Raw genomic sequence first — 22,426 nt, 5'->3', positions numbered from 1 at the left:
ACTCCGTCTCAAAAAATACATGGATGTATATGTTTACATACACCCACAAAGGTTTAGAAAGTAGTAACACACACTACTTTTTAAAAAATATGTATTACTACTTTTTAAACCTTTTCATATACATACACGTTTTTAACGTATGTACATGAAAAGCTTTAAATAGTAATAGTGTATATGTGTGTATGTATACACGAGTGTGTGCTGGAGTATGGCAGCGTAATCATAGCTCACTGTAGCCTTGAGCCCCCACCCAACTCCCCAACCCCAAGTTCAAAAGATTTTGCCTCAGCCTCCCAAGTAGCTGAAACTCTAAGTGTGTGCCAGCGAGACTACCTAATTTTTAACTTTTTGTAGAGATGGGCCCTCACAATGTTGTCCAGGGTAGTCTTGAACTACTGGGTTCAAGAAATCCTCATCCCTTGGCCTCCTAAAATGCTGAGGAGTGAGCCACCACACCCAGCCAATATTACGTATTTCAAAAGATTGTGTTGTATATGATAAAAATATAGTGTTAGCTGTGACTTCTTTTTAAATTGAAAAGGTTTAAAAAGTAGTAATAAAAAATTTTAAATAAAAAATTTAAAGGTACAGTGGCTCACAACTGTAATCCCAGTGATTTGGGAGGCTGAGGCAGCAGGATTCAAATCCCAGGCATTTGAAGTTGCAGTGAACCACGATGAACACCTCTACACTACGGCTTGGGGAACAGAGTAAGATCCTGTATCTTAGGGGGAAAAAAATAATGATGATGATGATTTTTAATTCAAGTGTCACTGTACTGAAGAGTGGGGCGGTCTATATCCATACTGTCTTACTGCCACAGCGCCCAGGCAGCATGGAGTCGATACAGTAAGGCTCTTGGGCCCCTACCAGAGGACAGTATAAGGCCATCAACCAGTAATATACTTTTAAACCATCTACCTGACCCAGCTTCCAAATATTTTTGACCTATACCGTTTCATACAACTAACTCGTTTCTGCAATACTATGTCAATTTAACCGTTAAAAAACTGATGATACATATAAAAATCAAGGACTTTATCCAATGAGTTAGGTCAAATTTTCTTAATTTGCATAATCAGTATTCACAAGAGAGACTGAAATTTTAAATCGCATCGTCTTCATTCTTTTGGAAGTTTACCAGAAAGTCTTGGAAGGCACAAAAGCACTAGTCATTATTGCTTTAGTCCCATCGCGCTGCTTACTGCTATTCATCACCCAGTCCAAAAGCCTGAGAGTCAGACCTCTTTCCGCTGCCTTTGTCTGTCACAACCGCACAATTTGGTCACTTCTTTCCAAAGCGCTCCATGCTGCCTACTGCTCCCCCTTCAATCACACTGTCCATACTCCTCATTGCTCTCTTCCACTGCAACTTTGACATCTAAAGCCCAAATTGTTTTAAACGCATCCCAAAATTTGTAACCGAACATCATTTGATATCTAAAAATTCCGCTTTTGATTTTTTAGTTTTGAAGCAAGAGGTAATAATGGGTTTCTTTGTTGAGGCACTGCTTAATTAACTATTCATTTCAATAACAACTCTTCAGATGCCTTCAGCCTCCTTGCTAACGATTCTAATTTTCTTCAAAAGAGCAACATGCCCAGATAAATACTTGCTTTCCTAACCTTTCTTGCAGGCACAGGCAGACATATATACCAGTTCTGGCTGGTAAGACCCCAGGAGAGGTCAGCTAGGGAGGGGCTGAGGAGGCTGAGGAAGCTTTTGCTTGCTTGAAAATAAAGAACAGATGCAGGACTTCTTCCTGCTTCACCATGGTGACTCCTGCGGCAGTAGCCATTTTTCAAACAAGGCAACAAACCTGATGGAATCCATCACACTAAGGACAATGGAATTCTGAAAAACAGGACCTTCCTGTATCTCAATTTGCTTAAAATAGTATTTTAGTTACTTGTAACCAACTGAACATCATTCTCCCCCCTCAAACCTATGGCACTTGATGCATTTCAAACTTTCTATGTATAAATTTGGTTCATCTCCCACCCCAAACTTGGTCCTCCTCTCGTATTTCCTACCTTGGTGCATAGCCCCATTTTCAGCCAACCAGTCACCCAGACTAGAGATCCGGCCCTCCTCCTCCCGCGTTCCCGGTAACGGGGCACCAAGCACGGTGACTTTCTGTTGCCAGAGTACTACTTGACATGTGTATGTTTTCAGTTTCCCAGCTCCTCGTACCTTAGCAGACTTTGGAAATGCTGTATCCCCGGCTGAATTTTAGGTCACTCACACCCTACTTTACTGACCGTTATGAATATTCATTTTATACGCCTGTCTCCCTTCACTATGTTATGTGGAAAAATTTGGGGCCACAAGGAAATACCACTCGAATGTCAATTTTCCCAGCAAGGCAATTTAATGCAGCAATGGCGAGTGTGCCCCTGAACAGGAGACGGGAAGGGATTCTCACCCCTGACGCGGGCAGCCCCTACAGCTGTGCCATCCTCCCACTGGCTAGGGCTGAACAGCACAGTCTAAGCCAGGGGTCCCCAAACTGGCCCGCGGGCCGCATGCGGCCCCCTGAGGCCGTTTATCCGGCCCCCACCCGCCGCACTTCAGGAAGGGGCACCTCCTTCATTGGTGGTCAGTGAGAGGAGCACAGTATGTGGCGGCCCTCCAACGGTCTGAGGGACAGTGAACTGCCCCCTGTGTAAAAAGTCTGGGGACGCCTGCTCTAAGCTAATCCCAACTGGCTATTTTAAAGAGAGCAGGGAGTATGAGCCCGAGTGGTAGGGTGAGCAATTGGGCAGGAAAGACAGTTACTGAACGGTTAACTAAAGGTGACTTAGGTCAGAGCAGGTGACTGGGATGGCTGAGGACAGAGTAAGTGGCCAGGGGAAAAGATGTGAACTACTGATCAGAACTGGTGGAAAAGGTTATTTACTGAAACTACCTGGAAGTTAAACTTTAAAATGGAGGTCGAAGAACGGAACATACTGAATTCTTTGAAGAGAAATTTAGAACTCATTGTACCCAACAACTAGAAGGTATATAGGCTGAAAGATGCCTCATTCAACCTTCTAACTTGAATGCCCAGAACAATGACTGGGGAACGTAAGCGATGGAGGCTAAAATGAGGACCGTGAGCACCTTACTCTACAGCTGATCAATGACAAGAAACAGATAAAACAGATGCACAGACGGTTTTTCACTCCTCCATAAAACAGATTTCAAGAAAAATTAAGATAAATGTTTATCTACAGCAAACCACTTGTGAAGTTCAGAATACTGGAAGTAAAATTTTTGTGCCAATGGTAAAGAACGAGAACTATGAACGATTATTTAACAACCACACTTCATTCTGAAATGCTCTATTACCTAAACCCATTTTCATAATGATCACATCTTAGTAAAACACTCTAAACTCATTTTAATACAATGGTATTCTGTAACAAATGCAAATGCAAAAATTTTTAAATATTAACTTTTGCTTATAAAGTACATCAGTTTTGCTCTTCTCAGGTACAAGGTTGTGTTTGGATCCTGTTGATTATTCCAGGTCGAGTAGAGTAACTAGGAAGGCACAGGAATACGTGAAAGAGAAAGAAGCAGCAGTAGCCTGAGGTTGACTGAGAAAGGTTTACAGTTACTTTTCCTTCACTGATCTATAAATAGCTAAAAAGATGCTGGAAAACTGAGCAGACAACTTCAGGAAATTAGACAGCTTAGAATAAGCAGGACCCCTCTTCATTATGAGTCTTGACTCCAAGATGCTGGAAAGACAAATCTGCTCTACTGGCATCCCAACAGTGGCGGGAATAAAATCTGAAGAATACAGATGCCCCTGAAATGTCACTATAACGAAGCTGTCTAAGCATTTTCAAATCTAGGTTTGCTGGTGACTATTATGACATGGAATCCAACAGAAAGCAATTATATTCCTATTTTTATTTCCTGCTTCTCCCTTCCTAGTAATTCACTGGATGCCAGGCCATTTCACTTATAAACCTTGTAACACGCACAATGTCAAAGAAAATGTCTACCTTTTTTTACAATTATATTAGTACATTTGCTTATTCAGCAATATTTACACTGGCTTCCATGTCACAGATTCATCCATTCCTTATCGAATTCTAGGAAATAAGATAGAGAAAACTACTCACAGAACTAGAATAGACTGCGATAATACTGCTAACTCTATCACTCACTGAGAAACAACAGGCTAGCTATTTTATCTCTCTGAACTTCAGTAAAACAAGACTGTAATGTTACCGTCCCTGAGAGGGGAGTTAGGTCAACTAAATAAGATAATGCCTATCAAGCATGTAATAATACCTGGGATGTAAGAAGTACTTAATAAATGGTAGCTGTTGCTATTTTTCCTAGATTTTGTATGTGATGGGAAACTCTGAACTGCCCTTTACCAGAACTACAGATCTGCTGAAATAAACTATCGCTGCACCCAATCTGAACATCTAGAATGTTTTATTTTGTGTGCTTATGAACATTACACAGCTAATTTTATAAAAACAGCATGACCTTGCTTAAACACACTGTGTTTGGCATTCTGAAAATGGGGTAGCAAATCTGGATTAAATATTGACTATAAAAGAGAGGGGAGAAAAAAGAATTTGCAGGAGTGGGTTAAGATTATGGCTTCAAAGAAATGATGCCCAGTTTAACTAACATCACAACATCATCTATCATGCGTACTGGATTAATCAAATGTCCACTATTTAAACAAACATCAGGCTGGTGTTGTTATTTCTGTTCCCTGTCTTCCAAACAGTAGCTGCAAAGCAATGAAACTACTGCCGAGAATAGCAACACTGAATTCCTGAGAAGGATATTTTCAGCGACAGCAAATAATGGGTAAATTTAATAAGGCTTCCATTAAGCCTGCTTCATAATTACAGAGTATTTTAAAATAGTACCTTTATTTTTGTATTGGAAGTCATGCAGATTGCTGAATATCTGCATAGTCTAAAATTTTCCTTTTAGATATGACATCAAAATAATTTTAAAACAGTCATAAAAAATACCGGTTTCCCTTTCATGGTAGTTCCTTATAGGCAGCATAAGCTCTCAGGTCTCCCAGACTGTTTGCTACCTAGGGAAATCTAATGTGCTCTATAAATTCTATTAATATGCATCTTTTCTAGTGCACTAATAAAGACGTTAATAGTCTGATTCAGTCTAACTTCAAATTCCACTAGTAAAGTGACTAATCTTCTAATTTGAAAGAATTCAACAAATCTTTCTTAGATCGTGAATAAACTCTACTTCTATGCCACTGATTGGGAGAAATATAAAATATAACTGGCTATTTCTTTCCAAGGGCAAAGCAGCAGTATTAAAGAGCAGAACGGGTTCAATAGGAAGGAAAAAGGTGAATGTCAACGAATAACCACTGACCATTCAGACTCCTCAATTTGCTATTTCTTACCATGCAAAGTGGTAAGAAATCAGAAATCAGGCATCTAGGGCCAACGGCCCTTTATAAATCTTTAATCGGTAATGAACTGTGACTTTTTTTTCCTCACTTATCATTTTATCCACTCTTCTAAGCCAGAAATTCAGGACACATTAGTGGGAAGCTAAGCACTTACTACCCACATTCAAAGAAACTAGTTCTGTTCCCTGCAATATAGAAGGTCCAGATGCCAGAGTTTGTTATTTCAGTATCACCTGATCTTTTCTAAGTCTCTCAAGCATTCCTGAATATTCATTCATTCACCCTTTAAGAGCCTATTTAAGGGCAGGCACTGGGAACAAACACTAACTTCCATACCCGTGACACGAGTAACATTGCGCCTAATGACTCAAGTGACCTAATGAGGGCCTTTTCTCATTGAGGCCAAAAATGTGACCATGGTATTTTTCTCCAAAGGCATGACTAGATTCCTGAAAAATTAAAATGCAGCTTCTCATACTCACCCTTTCACTGACCAAAACAAAGCCCACAGTGGAAGGAAGGAGAAAGGGAAAAGACGACATTAGGATGTCTTCGGAGAGAATCCACTTGTGAATTCTCTTCTTTACTGGGCTTAACTCCCTGTAATGAGGCAAACATCACAGTTCTTCATTCATTTAACAGCTACTGAATGTATACTATTTATCATGCATAATTTCAGATGCTAAAAACAGCAGTCAAGAAACTACCTTCAAGTTTACATTTTAATGGAATACAAACAAAATGAATATATGGCGGGTGTCTTATTTTCTCGATTTCTCACCAACTGAACTTTCATAAAATCAAGAGATACTTACGACTTAGCACTGTAACCACTCAGGCACATGGCCGGCAAACCAGATGGCAATTCCATATACTATCTCAAGAAAATGGATAGGAAGCATAAGCTCATAAAAACTAAGAAAAATCTGAATAATCAGTTTGTTTTGTTTTGTTTTGTTTTGTTTTTTGAGACAGAGTTTCACTCTTGTACCCCAGGCTGGAGTGCAAGGGCATGATCTCGGCTCACTGTAACCTCTGCCTCCCAGGTTCAAGCGATTCTCCTGCCTCAGCCTCCCGAGCAGCTGGGATTACAGGCAACTGCCACACACCCAGCTAATTTTTGTATTTTTAGTAGATGGGGTTTCACCACGTTGGCCAGGTTGGGTCTAGAACTCCTGACCTCAGGTGATCCACTCACCTCGGTCTCCCAAAGTGCTAGGATTACAGGTGTGAGACACTGCACCTGGCTGATAATCAGGTTTTAAAAGAAACCACAGCAGTTCCACAGGTGAAGAATATTTACATCCTACCCAATTTGATCCTGGAACCTTTTCAGTTAACTTGTCAAAAAGCATGGTCCCATCTCCTTTATTTTTCCAATCAATGGTTGGATTCCTATAAAATGAGGGCTTCCCTTGACTTGTGTAGATTAAGTAAATAGACATGAACGGTCAGGAGAAAGGAGGTTTTTAGTCCTGAGGCAGAGGACCTACATATAATGGTTATTCATACACTTTTTCTTAACTGCCCCATGACAGAAATTGTTGAAATCTGTGGAATAAACAATGACCATTGTGATACACTGCTCATCCAGATCCCAGTCTAGGCAACAGCACCAATCAGCAACTTTGCAGATCGTTTTACATCGTACTTCTGTGACCATTTAATGTTCTTCCGTCATCATCTGCCATACTTGTATGTCCGGGTCTCCAGAAGCTCCAGAATCAACCACATGACACAAAGAAACATTCCAAGGAATCACTGGCCCTGTGTGTTGAATTAGGCGTCTACAGTTCAACCTCACCCATTTCCTACACAGTCATTTTACTGTTAACGCAACTGGTGCCCTTTCCTTCCCTAAGCCTTGGTATTAGTTACTTCGAGTTTCAGCCAGAAGACAGTTGGAATATCCTCCTCTCACTAACAGAAAGCCCTTGGGGACTCACTCATCCCAAAATCCTGCGTAAGGTCAAACTGGTTCTATATACTCCAGCAGATGTCTCACCAACCTTTATTTAAATAAGAGGGTCATTTTCCAAATGCATCAATTCTAAACAGCATACATAACTATAAAGAGCCCATTTCTGGAGCACAGAATTGATAACCTTCATTTCTCATGACTTTCCAATGTGCACTCCTTCCTGTGAGACAACAGGTTTACTTCCAGCTGTGTCTGCTTTAATTCAGCACTCCGGCTATACTGGCTTTCCCTCCTCTATCTAGGGTCTGCCTACCTTTCAAGAGCCTGATGACCTCCTTCCTGATGAAAGCTTTCCCTTACTACTCTGTCTCACCAGGATGTTTCTCTTCCCTGAAGAATGCTGATAACAACCAGTCATTTTCCAGTCTTAGAAAACAAGGTCGAGGCAGGTTAAATAACTTACCCCAAATCATACAACTAGCTAATGGCAAAGGCTGGACCACAACCCAGACCTTCAAACTCCCAAGATTCTTCTACCTTCCTCATTCTAACATTATTTCCCACACTAATCTGACCACATCTCCTTACACTTAAGATTCTCCACACCTAGATATTTTATCCAAAGTCAATCCATCCTTAAAATCAAAGGTCACGTGCAATCTTTTCCATTCACACTTCCTTTGGCAGCTTTAACTCACTGAATTTCCTCTTTTCCAAATTCACTATACTTAGACTAGTCAAGTGCAACAGTGAAAAGGGCGAAGAGAGCAGAGCAAGTTCGATGTGTTGCTGACTACGTAATCAACTGTAACTCACTGCCTCGGAGCAGCTCGAATTCATGGCATTTTAATCACTATCACATAGTGTAGCATCTTTGTACTTGATGTTGTCATTTACTCCCAACAATTTGAGAAGGGAGGAATTTACCGGTCGTATTTTACAAATAGCCCTAAAATGTTAATCCATTTGCTCAAGTTTATACAATTATTCACAACAGCTACTCAAAAGAGCTAAGATTTAAAGCTGGGTCATTATTCTTAAGTCTACATTCTTTTAATACTGCAAACTGCAATTCCTTTCTAAGAGCCGGAACTCAGGACTCCTGATTCTTGGTCCAGAATTATTTACATTATAACCTATGGCTTGTCACAGAATTCCATCCTTTTCATTCCTTTAAAATCACAGTTAACATAATCTAAACCTTGTCCTCAGGAAACGAACATCAACTTAGGAATGTGCTTTAGAACTATCAATGTCATAAAAGACCAAGAATGGCTGAGGAGCTATGCCAGAACAAAGTCTCAGGAAACATGACAACTCAATCCAACGCATGCAGAAAACTGCTGAAGCTAAGTGACAGGATACAATGTTTCATTATTCTTTTACTATTTTCAAATTTTTCTAAATAAACGTTTAAAAATAAAGTCCTTCATTGAGAAATCTTGCTGCGTGTCAATCTTTTTCTTCCCTTCCACAGCCTATCCATACTCTTCTCTCCTCTAGAAGTCAGTCCCAATGCGACTTCACACATCTTTCTTTCAAACATTTACCTCCCTTCCAAACAATGTGAAATTTTTTTAGCCCGACTAAATTCATGCAGATTACAAATTACATGCATTAACTTTCTCTTTAAATACTAAACTCCCTGAAGGAAAGGGTCTTATCTGGTAATTAACATACATTTTGTAGTCTAAAAGGATTATGTACCACCTTTCATCACTGGCTGTGAACTCCACCTCTCTTTGGCACATGGGAAATGAAACTTTCACAATCCCATCCAGGCTGCTCCTTGTGAAGGTTAGAGAAGGCAAGCCTGTTTCCACTAAGGCAACCTTCACGTCTGACACACTTTTAAATACTACAAGCGATTTACAATGTTCTTAGCTAAAGACGTTTCAAAAAAAAAAGAAAGAAAGAAAGGAAGAAACTTCCAACTAATAAAAAACAGCCATTAATTACTAGAAAACTAGAAGTCCTAGACAGAATGGGATTACAAGAATCGCAATGCAAGAACAACCCTCATCCCAATCCTATAGATAAACAGGTTTCGAATAATCCCAGCATTCCAAGTTACCGATGTGAAGGTGAAGCATGAAGTGTTGAAATCTAAAGTATTAGTAAGCTATGTTTTACTCTATTAAATTCAAAGTATACTTAAGGTACATTTGTACAATGGTGATCAATTCACCAAAATGCTGCTTCTGACCATTACTGTCAAATTTCCTTATAAGACTGTCTTTACTAAATGGAATGCATTCTGTTAGGGACTATAGAGTATGTAACAATTAAAATATTCCCTCCTCCTCTAATACAAGTTATAGAAGACACAACTATAATACAAGACAGATATAAACACTGTAAGCCTGTGTCAAAGCGTCTAGGAATTCACGTGAAAACGTCATGCCTGACTGGGGTCGTAGAAGAGGTGATGTAATAGAACTAAGAGAAGAAAGAACATCAAAAAGCTGAGCATGTACCCTGAAAATTACAAAGTAATAACCCAAATCCCTTAACAGCATCATGAGTCTGCCCCTAACACAGATGTCAAATTTTACTCCATATATACTAAGTTGAGCTCTTACATACTTGAAGAAGAAAGGTATCTGACCTAAAATACTCCAAGTCCACCAACGCTGAAGCCACGTCACTGGAAATTCAATTTTACTGGGCTAGCTTTCATAATGCTATTAAAGTCGAGTGTGAGAAAAAGCAGAGTTCTTGGATCAGTGGCTTCTGGCAGATAAGGCTAAACAAGGCAGTTGCAAAGAGCAACAGGTTCTTTAAACAAATCAAAGCACAGACCATCACGTACGTGCAGAAAGGACTCGTGATTAAATATTAGTCGTTTCAGGCTCGTCCACAAATACCAAACAATTAACATCAACAGTATCTTTATCTTCCAACTCCAACAGTGTTTTCATAATGTAGCTTATTATAGTTGAATGTGGGGGTACTTTTTTGCACAACGAATCCCTCTCTAAATTCAAGCAATAGAACTGTTACACATTATAGGAAAAAAAAAAAAAAAAAGTCAGCCAGAGAAAAACAAATATCATGAGCAATATATTCCGCACATTTTGTCTTGTGTTGCACATATGCGTCTTCTATCTTTTAACTGAGAGGAGGGAACATCCGAGTCTTTTACTAACTCCCCTAAGAATCCTGGAGAGAAACCTGTGAACAGCAGGAATATAACTGGTCCATTCAAAAACAGACCGAAGGAAAAACAAAAGCTTGATTAGTATAATTTTTTTAATGTACAGTAACTTCAAGGAGAACTCGTATCACACTAAAAACAGTATTTTTTACCTTCTAATCATAAAATACACACATTAACAAAAATTTAAAATTCAAGCCTTAAAAAGTTACATAACATCTTCATATCCATTGATTTACGTTCCTCACTGGGCATACCTGCACCAGTATCACTGATAACAAGCTTTTGTTTGAAGCAGTTTTTCCCACCCAAGGAGGTTCAGACTATGCTCAAATCTTTAAGACGATTCGGCAAACAAGATAAGTGTTTAAAACATGGAACGGGCTAAGCTCAAAAAGTTTTTCCTACTTAAAAGATTATTCCAAAAATCTCACTTCAAAGAAAAAAGATACCTAGCTTTTTCATGCTTCCAATTCTACCTTGAGTAGTATTTTACTTTGAAGTTTGAGAGCCTTATAGCTAAAAGATTCTCAAATTATTCTGCCTGAAAATCAGGTGACGGAATTTATTCATTTGCCTCAATCAGATTATATAATCAGATTTTCCAACACCTTGAAATATGTGATTCAAACATAACCATCATAAAAGTACAAATATGCACAGTACGTTTTCTCCCGGGTACATCTCAACAGTCGACTCTTCTCCCGAGTACACTGAACAAGCTACTCTTCGGGTGGAACATTTACAAAATAAGAACCTAATTCCCTGACTCAGTAAAGTTAACTTTCTTTTCATGAAAGGGTGGCAGTGAAATTCCACTTACACTGTCACAATTGACATTTCCCTGCCATTCATGCAGCTTTCTTCAATCCACAATCTACAAGCCCCAACCACACACAAACCTGATGTTAGATAGATACTGTCATGTTTCGTTCTCATCTCAACAGTCACTGTTGCTACAGTGTCTCATTCCCACTGTTCACTGTGTTACTTGGAGAACAAAGAACTAAAAAGGCCAAAAAGAACGAGATCAAGTGACGAGACCAGTTTTCAGGGTAACGCATAATGACATCAGCTATTCAAAAACTGGAGTATTTCTACCACTTAATCCTTCAAGACAACAACCTCCTGTTTCCCTCACTCTCCTTCCAACAACTTGACAGAAGTCGGAGGCAGGTTGGATCTCGAGCCGAAAACCTCCGCAAATGTGAAAGCAAATGGAAATCCTAGCACAGCCAGGTGACTGAGTAACTAGAAATCCCAGAACTGTAAACGACCTTTGTTCTCAATGCAGAAATCATTTCTGTACTTTAAACCTCACTTGAGCTCCTCCAACAATGGGCACTGTTTTACCAAGTTATTAGATATTCGTTCTATTAATAATTATTTGAAAATTCATGCTTCTCGATTATTCAAATACATCTAACTGTAACTATTTCTTATGTGCGGGGCTAAATAAACTACTCTGCTTCAAATGAAAATGTGTAGCTACTGGAAGGCCTTTCTCCCGGTCTCATTCTCACTTTCCAAATTTGTGACCTATCAATTTCAAAAACCTATTCTATTCCAGTTTGTCCTTAAAGACTCCTAAAAGGGAACACAGTACTTTACTCACAGCACCTTTTTCTTCAAAACTTAAATTTACTCTTAACTGACAATGCAATGGGAGTAGTAAAACTCAAAATCTCCTCAACTGCTAGTAAGATCTAGAAAGTCTAAATAAAAATTCACAAAAATCTGTCAGTGTAATTGAAGCTGACAAACAGTGCTTCAAAAACTGAACACCTAAATGCAAAAGAAATGAACTTGGAACCCTAATTCACACCATATAAAAAATTATCACAAACTGGGTTATAGAACTAAGAGCTAAAACTCTCAAACACTTAGAAGAAAACATACAGGTAAATCCTTATCCTCTTGGATTAGGCAATGGTTTCATAGATACGCCACCAAAGCACAAAAAACAACAACAACAACAAAAAACCTGAGATCATAAAAATGTAAAAACTTTTTCATTTCCAAAGACACCATCAAGAAAGTGAAGAGATAACCCACAGGACAAAATTTTTGTGAATCACAAATTTGAATTATATAATTTGCAACTAGAATATATGAAGAAATACTACAACTCAGTAAAAAGCCAATTTTGAAATCTGAACAGATACTCCAAAGAGTAATACACAAATGGCCAAGAACAGTATGAAAATACGCTCAACATCATCAGCAATCAGAGAAATGCAGAACAAAATCACAATGACATACTACTTCATACCCATTAGGGTGGCAATCAACAAAACAGCAGCAATAAGGGTTGACAAGGATGTGAGAAAGATGAGAAACTGTAACCTCGTTCACTGCTGGTGGAAATGCAGAACTATGCAGTCCTTTGGAAAACAGTCCAGCAGTTCCTCAGTTATTAGCATTTCATTAGAAATAATGAATTAACAGGATTTTTAAAAATAGTATAAAACTGGCCGGGCGCAGTGGCTCAAGCCTGTAATCCCAGCACTTTGGGAGGCCGAGGCGGGTGGATCACGAGGTCGAGAGATCGAGACCATCCTGGTCAACATGGTGAAACCCCGTCTCTACTCAAAAAATACAAAAAATTAGCTGGGCATGGTGGCACGTGCCTGTAATCCCAGCTACTCAGGAGGCTGAGGCAGGAGAATTGCCTGAACCCAGGAGGTGGAGGTTGCGGTGAGCCGAGATCGCGCCATTGCACTCCAGCCTGGGTAACAAGAGCGAAACTCCGTCTCAAAAAAAAAAAATAGTATAAAACTGACAAGTATCTTTTTTATTTCACAAGAATGAAAAAACAGATCAGGACATATTTCCTTCGTGTGTGTGTGTGTGTATTACTGTCATGATTCACTCACAAGACAATTAAATAGCTCACTAACTTATTCAATTCCCAGGTTTTCAAATTTTCTAGTAAAAAAATCACCTTCCAGCCATGCGTGGTGGCTCATGCCTATAATCCTAGCACTTTGGAGGGCCAAGGTGGACAGATCATGAGGTCAGGAGATTGAGATCATCCTAGCTAACATGGTGAAACCCCATCTCTACTAAAAATACAAAAAGATTAGTTGGGTGCAACGGCGAGTGCCTGTAATCCCAGCTACTCTGGAGGCTGAGGCAGGAGAATCGCCTGAAGGTCGCAGTGAGCCAAGATCGCGCCACCGCACTCCAGCCTGGGCGACAGAGCAAGACTCCATCTCAAAAAAAAACCCTCCAAACTGACAAAGATTTTACACTTCAAATAGTAAGCTGGGGAAGGAATGACTTTTAATCAAATTATGGAATGGGCTACTAATAAGTATTAGCCAATAAAGCTGATAGAGATAACCCCATTTCTTTTAATTTTGCTTTTACTTTTTCGGATTACATAGTAAGTACATGTATTTATGAAGTATATGTGACATTTTGATATAGGCATGCATGCGTAACAAAAAATATGAAACTTCATAAAAGTGTGTCATCCTTGTGTGGGGGTCATGCTAATCTTTGTATCACTCCAATTTTAACATACGTGCTGCCCAAGTGAGCATTAGTTACCACATTGTTTAAAAGGTAGTCATTAAGTAGAAACGCCTCTCTCAAAACAAGACCTGTGAAAGCGCAGGCGACTGGGTCCCACCCCACTTTCTGACTCAATGGCTAGGTATGGAATTCAGCCACGAAGCTGCACTTTCAACAAGTTAGGAGGAGATGCTGATGCTGCCGAGGACCGTGCTCTGAGAACTACTGTACTATCCTGAATCATCCAACACAATATTCTTTTCAAGACAAAAAAAAGGGTGATATAAACGATCCAATCATTTGTCAAGTATCATTTACCAGACACATCAGAGCAGCTTTAAATCGTCAGGACTTTCCCAGGGTTGCTCCAATTAGTGCATCCTCCACCAATATGCCCACGAGATGCCCTTCAAGTCCTGCATCCATGGAGCCTTCTGATTCCTCCAGCTGGAAACAACTGCATATTCCTTTGAACCTTTTTAACAAGGTCACTGCCAACTTGTAGGACTTGTTTAGCTACTCATATTGAAGACTTTCTTACCAACTACACTAACTTCCATGGTAGCTTATTGAGGGCATTTTCATATTCCTCAGAATTCTTGACACTGGCTCTCCATCAATATCCAATAAGTATGTCTTTAAATAATTAAAATCAGTGTAGCCTTGATTTCACCTCTCTTTTTCAGCAAAAAAAAAAAAAAAAAACAAAGGCACAAATCAAGCTACTACAGAGAAACGAAGTCCAAATCAAATCCTTTTCAAATGACTGTACATGATGTTCAATTACAATATACAGCCACGTAAGTTTAGGCTTAAGGAATAAGAACATTAGAACGGCAGTTTCAGCAAAAACAATGTAACTCTTCAGCTGGTCAACTAACCTACAGTTCTCCTCTCATGAAGTGTATTCAACACTACAAAAGTTAGATTGTTTTAAACAGTAATCGTCCGGGCTGGGTACAGTGGCTCAGGCCTGTAATCCCAGCAATTTGGGAGGCCGATGTGGGCGGATCACAAGGTCAAGGGGTTCAGGACCAGTCTGGTTAATATGGTGAAACCCCATTTCTACTAAAAATACAAAAATTAGCCGGGCGTGGTGGTGCACCCCTAAAGTCCCAGCTACTCAGAAGGCTGAGGCAGGAGAATCGCTTGAACGCAGGAGGCAGAGGTTGCAGTGAGCCGAGATTGCACCACTGCACTCCTTGCTGGGCAACGGAACAAGATTCCATCTCAAAAAAAAAAAAAAAAAAAAAAGAGTAGTCTGTCATAGATTATAATCAGTGTGGAACCCGCTGCCCAAGTATGTTTTCCATAATGTATTATCTACATTTAAAAAAACCTTTGTGTATGGTATATAACTCAACATGCCGCCACCTAACCCACATACAGAAGCTCAACTGGTGTATCTCGTTCCCACCAAGTCCCTTGAGTCATTTCTTTTTATGGTGTCTCCAACATCATGGAAAACAGCACAGAATTCTGCAACATCCTAGAAGTGTTTTGAATTATCTGTAATTCTTATTAAAAATTCTTCTATGATATTCTAACTCCTTCTCCTAACCTTTCGTCTCTCTGCCCTTTATAGACTGTGAAGGAAAAAAAAAAAACACCACCACAGGGGACCTAATGTTATTTATCTCCAAAACCTAAAACCAGTACCTAATATATAGCAGGTGCTCAAGAAATACTTTTCATTCCAATCATTGTTGCTACTTGCTACCTTGTATACTATTCTTCACACAGCTCATTAGACTATTAGTATCAGTACCTGACAATTTAGCAAAGAACTGAGATCTGCAGCAGCTCCAGAAACTCAAAAGAAAAACGTACCAAATAGGCAGATACGTTTAACCTCTGAGGGACCTGAAGGTCAGGAGACAATGAAGAAGTCACTGAGACACTAGTAAGTCACCTGAAGGAGTTTGGGAGGTTTTTTTGTTTTCTTAAACACATACACGCAGTTCTCATTTTAGATGATAGTATAGGACTACGAAAATAAACGGGATTTGAAACTGAACAAAGTGATCTTAATCACTGTGAATTGTTGCATTACTTTGAAATTTTTGGTCTAGATATTAAAAACATTTACTATCAGTTATCAACGAATAATAAAAATATTATAAAATGGGCCAGGTGTGGTGGCTCAAGCCTGTAATCCCAGCACTTTGGGAGGCCGAGAGATCGAGACCATCCTGGTCAACATGGTGAAACCCCGTCTCTACTAAAAATACAAAAAATTAGCTGGGCATGGTGGTGCGTGCCTGTAATCCCAGCTACTCAGGAGGCTGAGGCAGGAGAATTGCCTGAACCCAGGAGGCGGAGGTTGCGGTGAGCCGAGATCGCACCATTGCACTCCAGCCTGGGTAACAAGAGCAAAACTCCGTCTCAAAAAATAAAAATAAAAAATAAAAAATAAAAAATCCCTTATGGCAAGAACCATCATATGCAAAATCAAAAGGCATGACTAGATGAAGAAAACAATTACAACTCAAATCCAAGACAATGAGCTTCCTTTACATGTAAGCACATCTACAGGAAAATGATTCCCCACTCAAGAATACAGGATGTAAACAGCTTACAGAAAATAAAAATTTAAAAGCTTAAAACATTAAACAAGTGCTAAACCTCCTTTCAATACAAATGCAAATACAGATCTCACTGAAAACTTCTGATACTATCTGGATGAATCTCAGCAAAATAAATCTCTTATAATGCTGAGAAAAATAAGCCATAAATAAGAGCACATACTGTATGTTTACATGAAATACAAGAATAATGAATAGATAATGTAAGTCAGGATAATGGTTACCTTTCCAGACGCCCAGGATAGAACAATGACTGGTATAGTGGTTACACAGGTTCGTCCAATTTGTGAAATTCACCATGCTATATTCTGTAACTTTTAATGTATTCTGCATATCATAATAAAAAGCATCTCTCAAAAAAAAAAAAAAAAAGATACCATTCTTTATCTACCAGTCTGGCAAAGATAAAAAGCTCTGTGACACTCCATAGCGTTATAATACACACTGGTGGTAGGAGTACCAATAACTACAACCTCCATGGAGACAACCTGCCAATGAAATTTTAAAATGCACATATCCTGCCAGGGGCAGTGGCTCACACGTGTAATCCCAGTACTTAGGGAGGCTAAGGCAGGCAGATCACCTGAGGTCAGGAGTTCGAGACCAACCTGGCCAACATGGTGAAACCCTGTTCAACTAAAAATACCAAAATTAGCTGGGCGTGGTGGTATGCACCTGTAATCCCAGCTACTCAGGAGGCTGAGGCAAGAAAATCACTAGAATCCAGGAAGCGGAGGTTGTGGTGAGCAGCACTCTAGCCTGAGTGACGGAGCAAGGCTCTGTTTAAAAAAAAAAAAAAAAAAAAATAGAGATAATACATACACAAAAAAGCACAATATTGGTGACTAAAAGGCGCACTCAAAAAAAAAAAAGGTGGCTATTTATTACTAACCTGCCTGATAAGATACTAGAATTCTTTTTGTAGGAGACACTTCAAAGAGAATATATTGAATGCCTAACTCTTCACTCACAGACACATAGCAACACACACACAAAAAGTCAAAAGGTATTTGCTTAATCATAAAGACCCTTAAGAGAAAGTCCAGGAAAAATAAAGAAATAGCAAGATGGGAACAGAATCTCACTCACTTTTACACGCATTCCTTAACACTCACTGCCTCCTGAGCTCAACACTGCACAAAGTGGCTGGTCTTCCCAAGACACCTATTCCCACACCCGAAAGTTGAGAGAAGAAAAAATCTTAAATGGAAAAAACACTTTTATTCTGAGCATCTTTTTTTTTTCTTTTTTTGAGACAGAGACTCACTCCATTGCCCAGGCTGGAGTGTAGGAGGGCAATCTCGGCTCACTGCAATCAAGCGATTATCGACCTCAGACTCCTGAGTAGTTGGAATTACAAGCATGCACCACCATGCCCGGCTAATGTCTGTATTTTCAGTAGAGACGAGGTTTCACCATGTCGGCCAGGCTGGTCTCAAATTCCTGTTCTCAAGTGATCCATCCCCCTTGGTCTCCCAAAGTGCTGGGATTACAGGCGTGAGCCACCGTGCCCGGCCCTGAATATCCTTTGTCAAATCTTAAACACATCAACAAAATCATCACATCTCCCCACAAAGACAAGATTCCTGCTCAACTGGCATTTACATTCCAGTGGAAATTAAAAAATAAAAATTAAAAAAAATTAAAAACAAAGACAGAAAGAAAAGAAAAGGCACTCAGAGTGAATCCCAGAAGGCTGGAATCGTCGACGCTGTGTATATACCATGGCACTGATACCTGGGTCAAAGCACGAAACATACTGATTAATAATGTTGCTCTGAAATCATGAATCCCATGAGCTATGGCTTGCTTGTACCAGCTTGTCAGCGTTGTTCATTGTTAAAGTGAGACTGATGGTTTGCACCTGGTTTTGGTGAGCCCCTAGAGGTTTCTGCCACTGATGCTAGTCACGCAGCAAAAACATGCCTATGTGGCCAGCAGGAATATTAAGCCCCACTGAGACTCCGCTGGGGGATCCCTGGTTCCAAGGTGTTCTCTGCACACAACAGTGATCCCAATCCAGGAAAGCTACCCACATGGCCCTACAGAAGGGGGACAACTGATCTCACACTCAGCCTCTTCAGGTTCATGGACAGGAGGCGGTCTTTGCTTGTGACATACAACCTAACCTGACAACAGTTGCATCAGGTATCCTTTCTCAGCAATAAATCACAGATTGATGAGCACCGTTACTCTGGATCACGTGAGCTTTCTTTAGCAATCAAACCTTGCCTAACTGCCACCGCTGGGGTGCGGGGGGGTGGGGGGGAGTAGTAACAGACTGTAATAGCTGTGGTTAAAAAAAATAAAACTTAATGATACAATAGTGAAAAACTAGAGAGAGCATGGCCAGGAAAGGAGATGGGGAACATGAACTGAGGTACAAATGACAAGAATTCAACAAAGTGACAGCGGGGGTGAAGAGAATTGTAAGCAGTGAGCGCCACAGACAGGCTCTAAGGCAAGAACAAGTTTGATTCCAACAAAAAAGTTAAGTGTGGCTACAGAGTGGCACGCAACGAACAAATGGTAGGAAATTAAATCAGAGGCAGGCAGGAGCAGATCAGACAGCCTTATAAATATGGATTTCAACCCAATAGCTTTCTTACTGTTCTTGCTGTCTCTATCTGCTCACACAGCCCTTCACCCTCACCTCAGTACTGACACTATCTCCAGAGTGAATTCTCCGAGATAAATACAAGCATATAATTTCACTACTTAAAATAAATCAACTGGCCAGGCATGGTGGCTCACGCCTGCAATCCCAGCACTTTGGGTGACCAAGGCTGGTGAATCACCTGTCAGGAGTTTGAGACCAGCTTGGCCAGCATGGCAAAACCCTGTCTCTACTAAAAATATGAAAAAGTAGCGGGGCATGATGGCGCACACCTGTAATGCCAGCTCCTTGGGAGGCTGAGGCAGGAGAATCACTTGAACCCAGAAGGCAGAGGTTGTGGTGAGCCGAGATCACACCGTTGCACTCTAGCCTGGGAAACAAGAGCGAAACTCTATCTCAAAAAACAAAAAATAAATAAAAAATAGCCAGGCGCGGTGGTTCACACCTGTAAATTCCAGCATTTTGGGATGCTGAGGCGGACAGATCATCTGAGGTCAGGAGTTCGACACCAGCCTGGCCAAAATGGTGAAACCCCATCTCTACTAAAAATACAAAAAAATTAGCTGACCTCGGTGACACATGCCTGTAATCTCAGCTGCTGGGGAGGGTGGTGAGGCAGAAGGATTGCCTGGACCTAGGAGACAGAGGGTGCAGTGAGCCAAGACTATCCACTGCACCCCAGCCTGAGTGACAGAGTGAAAAATAAAAAGAAGTAACACTCCACGTTAACACGATATATTCAATGTCTGTTTATTTAGTCTTCCACTTTTGCTTTAGAGAAACTACATGGTTTCTTCTGCACAGACTTGGGGTTTTCAATCGCAATGCCTTCTTCTTCCCTGGGCAAGGGGCTGAAACATAACTCCAGCTAAGCAAATCAGTCTCCTAGAAATGTGAATGTAAAGAAAGAGAAATTACGCAGGAAAATAATTCAAACTGATTGTTAACCACTGCCAAGTCAGCCCACTGTGATGTCTACAACCTAGACTCTGTTCTTCTGTTTTTCGTTAATTCAATGAACATCCCCATCTTTCTCTCTTTTTGCTTCAGATAACTAGACTGTTTCTGGAGTCAAACAACAACGTGGAGTCAAGGAACCAAGAGTGTGAAAGACGCCAGCACAAGTCACACAGAGATCAGCAGGAACCACAAATCAGAGTAAAGCCTGGTCCACTGGGAGCAGAGAGAAAGAGAAAACGGAATTATGGCAGAATACTAGACTTGGAAGCCTAGCACTGCCGCTACGAGGAGGAATACATGATAATTCAGTCCTTAAGAATCTGCTACATTCTAGAACACATGCCGATTATCCATGAAGCCAGAAAGTGAAAACAATCAGTTATAGGCAAAACAGTACTGCAATTTCCCGAAACACTTGGCTTTACAGCTTTAAAATAATTCCTGTCTTTCCCCTCCATGCTTCCTTAAAGAAATACCCCATTTAGCTGATCGTAATTTAAGAGACTCTGTTCCTTAAAAATTTTAAATAAGGAATACATCTACAATTTCCCTACCCTGACTTCCTCCTTTAGGTTACAATACCTCTTACATACTCTACTAACACCCACCTCACCCTGTATGACAGTTATGTCTCTATATCTCTACAGTAGTAGCATGTTGCCTCCCTAAAAGCAAGAATAAAGTTTGAATCTCAGAGCCTACTTAATACAGTAACCGGTATACAGTAAAAATAATGATGATAATAAAAGGCTTTCTATTATTAAATATCTGTATCACTTCCGGCACAGTAAGGCACTTTGTGTGTGTGTGTGTGTGTGTGTCTGTGTGTGTGTGTCTGTGTGTGTATGCACGTATGTACGTGTGTATGTATGGCGTATACATATTTTTGTTTGTTTGTTTTTGAGCTGGAGCCTCCGTCTGTCTGTCGCTCATGCTGGAGTGCAGCGTCGCAATCTCAGCTCACTGCGCCTCCGCCTCCCAGGTTCAAGCAATTTTCCCACCTCAGCCTCCCCAGTAGCTGGGATTACAGGTGCACCACCACACCAGGATAATTTTTGTATTTTTAGTAGAGATGGGGTTTTACCACGTTGGTCAAGCTGGTCTCGAACTCCTGACCTCAGGTAACCCACCCAGCTCGGCCTCCCAAAGTGACGGGATTACAGGCATGAGCCACGGTGCCCAGCCTGCCATATCCTTTTTTAATGAATGCAATATGAGGGTATCTCATGAAGGGCAAATATTGTTTTATGAAACTAATTTCGGTTTTACATACACAGATATACAAGGCAGACACGTGTATTTTTCCCCCTGGGAGACGAAGTTTTGCTCTTGTCGCCCAGGGTGGAGTGCAAAGGTGCGCTGGCTCCCAGATTCAAGAGATTCTCCTGCCTCCGCCTCCCAAGTAGCTGAGATGACAGGCATGCACCACCACCACGCCTGGCTACTTTCTGTATTTTTAAGAGACGGGGTTTCGCCATGTTGACCAGGCTGATCTCAAACTCCTGGCCGGAAGTGATCTACCCGCCTCAGCCTCCAAAGTGCTGGAATTACAGGCGTGAGCCACCACGCCCGACCATCTTCCCAATTTTTAATCAAAATCCTGACGTTTAAAAACATCTGAGTAGTAAAACCTATCATAATGTCCTACATACATTATCAAAAACAGATAAATAAACAGGGTTTAAAGGGTGTTGCATGAAAAGGCACTTGGGGCATTAAGTATCATACTTCTCCCCCGCTGGTGAAGTGCGCCCTAAAACGACAGTGCACTTCTGTGGCAAAGAAGAGAAATGAACTAGCTGGTTCTTTCACTCTCTTCCCCCAGGACTTTTTACTAAACCATCTTCAAAAATGCTTCCCTCCTTTCCTATGCTTCACTAAAGACAATTGCTCAATTTTATCACTTTTCTGATCATTTTCATGAGTGATTGGATAAACATCCTCCAATATATACTGTCTCTTAAAATGATGATCTCACTCACATGTATAACCTTATACACAAAAAAAGCAATCAGCAGCTGACAGCAGGCACTGTGACTACGCATCTTTACTTCTGTAACTGGCCATAAGCCCAGAAAACAGCTGTTGTTAGCATTACGGCATACATTAAAATGCTATGGGGGAAAAATGATTAATTCTTTAGCACTATATACTAAAGTAGTAATGTACATTAAGAGAAAGACGTGGCTGGGCGTGGCATGGTGGCTCACGCCTATAATCCCAGCACTTTGGGAGGCCAAGACAGGTGCATTGCTT

The 22,426-nt window shown here is 40.4% G+C and overlaps 1 protein-coding gene and 1 pseudogene across 8 annotated transcripts in view; both read right to left on the bottom strand.

The window, feature by feature from the left end:
* Positions 1-22,426, bottom strand: part of TBL1XR1 (TBL1X/Y related 1) — a 186,154-nt gene that overhangs the window by 102,716 nt on the left and 61,012 nt on the right. The window lies entirely within an intron of this gene.
* Positions 13,938-14,037, bottom strand: LOC120368351 (U6 spliceosomal RNA; annotated as a pseudogene).

This window comes from Saimiri boliviensis, chromosome 9 (genome assembly GCF_048565385.1).
Source record: "Saimiri boliviensis isolate mSaiBol1 chromosome 9, mSaiBol1.pri, whole genome shotgun sequence".
In the NCBI taxonomy this organism is placed as follows: Eukaryota; Metazoa; Chordata; class Mammalia; order Primates; family Cebidae; genus Saimiri; species Saimiri boliviensis.
This window is presented reverse-complemented; position numbering and strand designations above follow the sequence as displayed.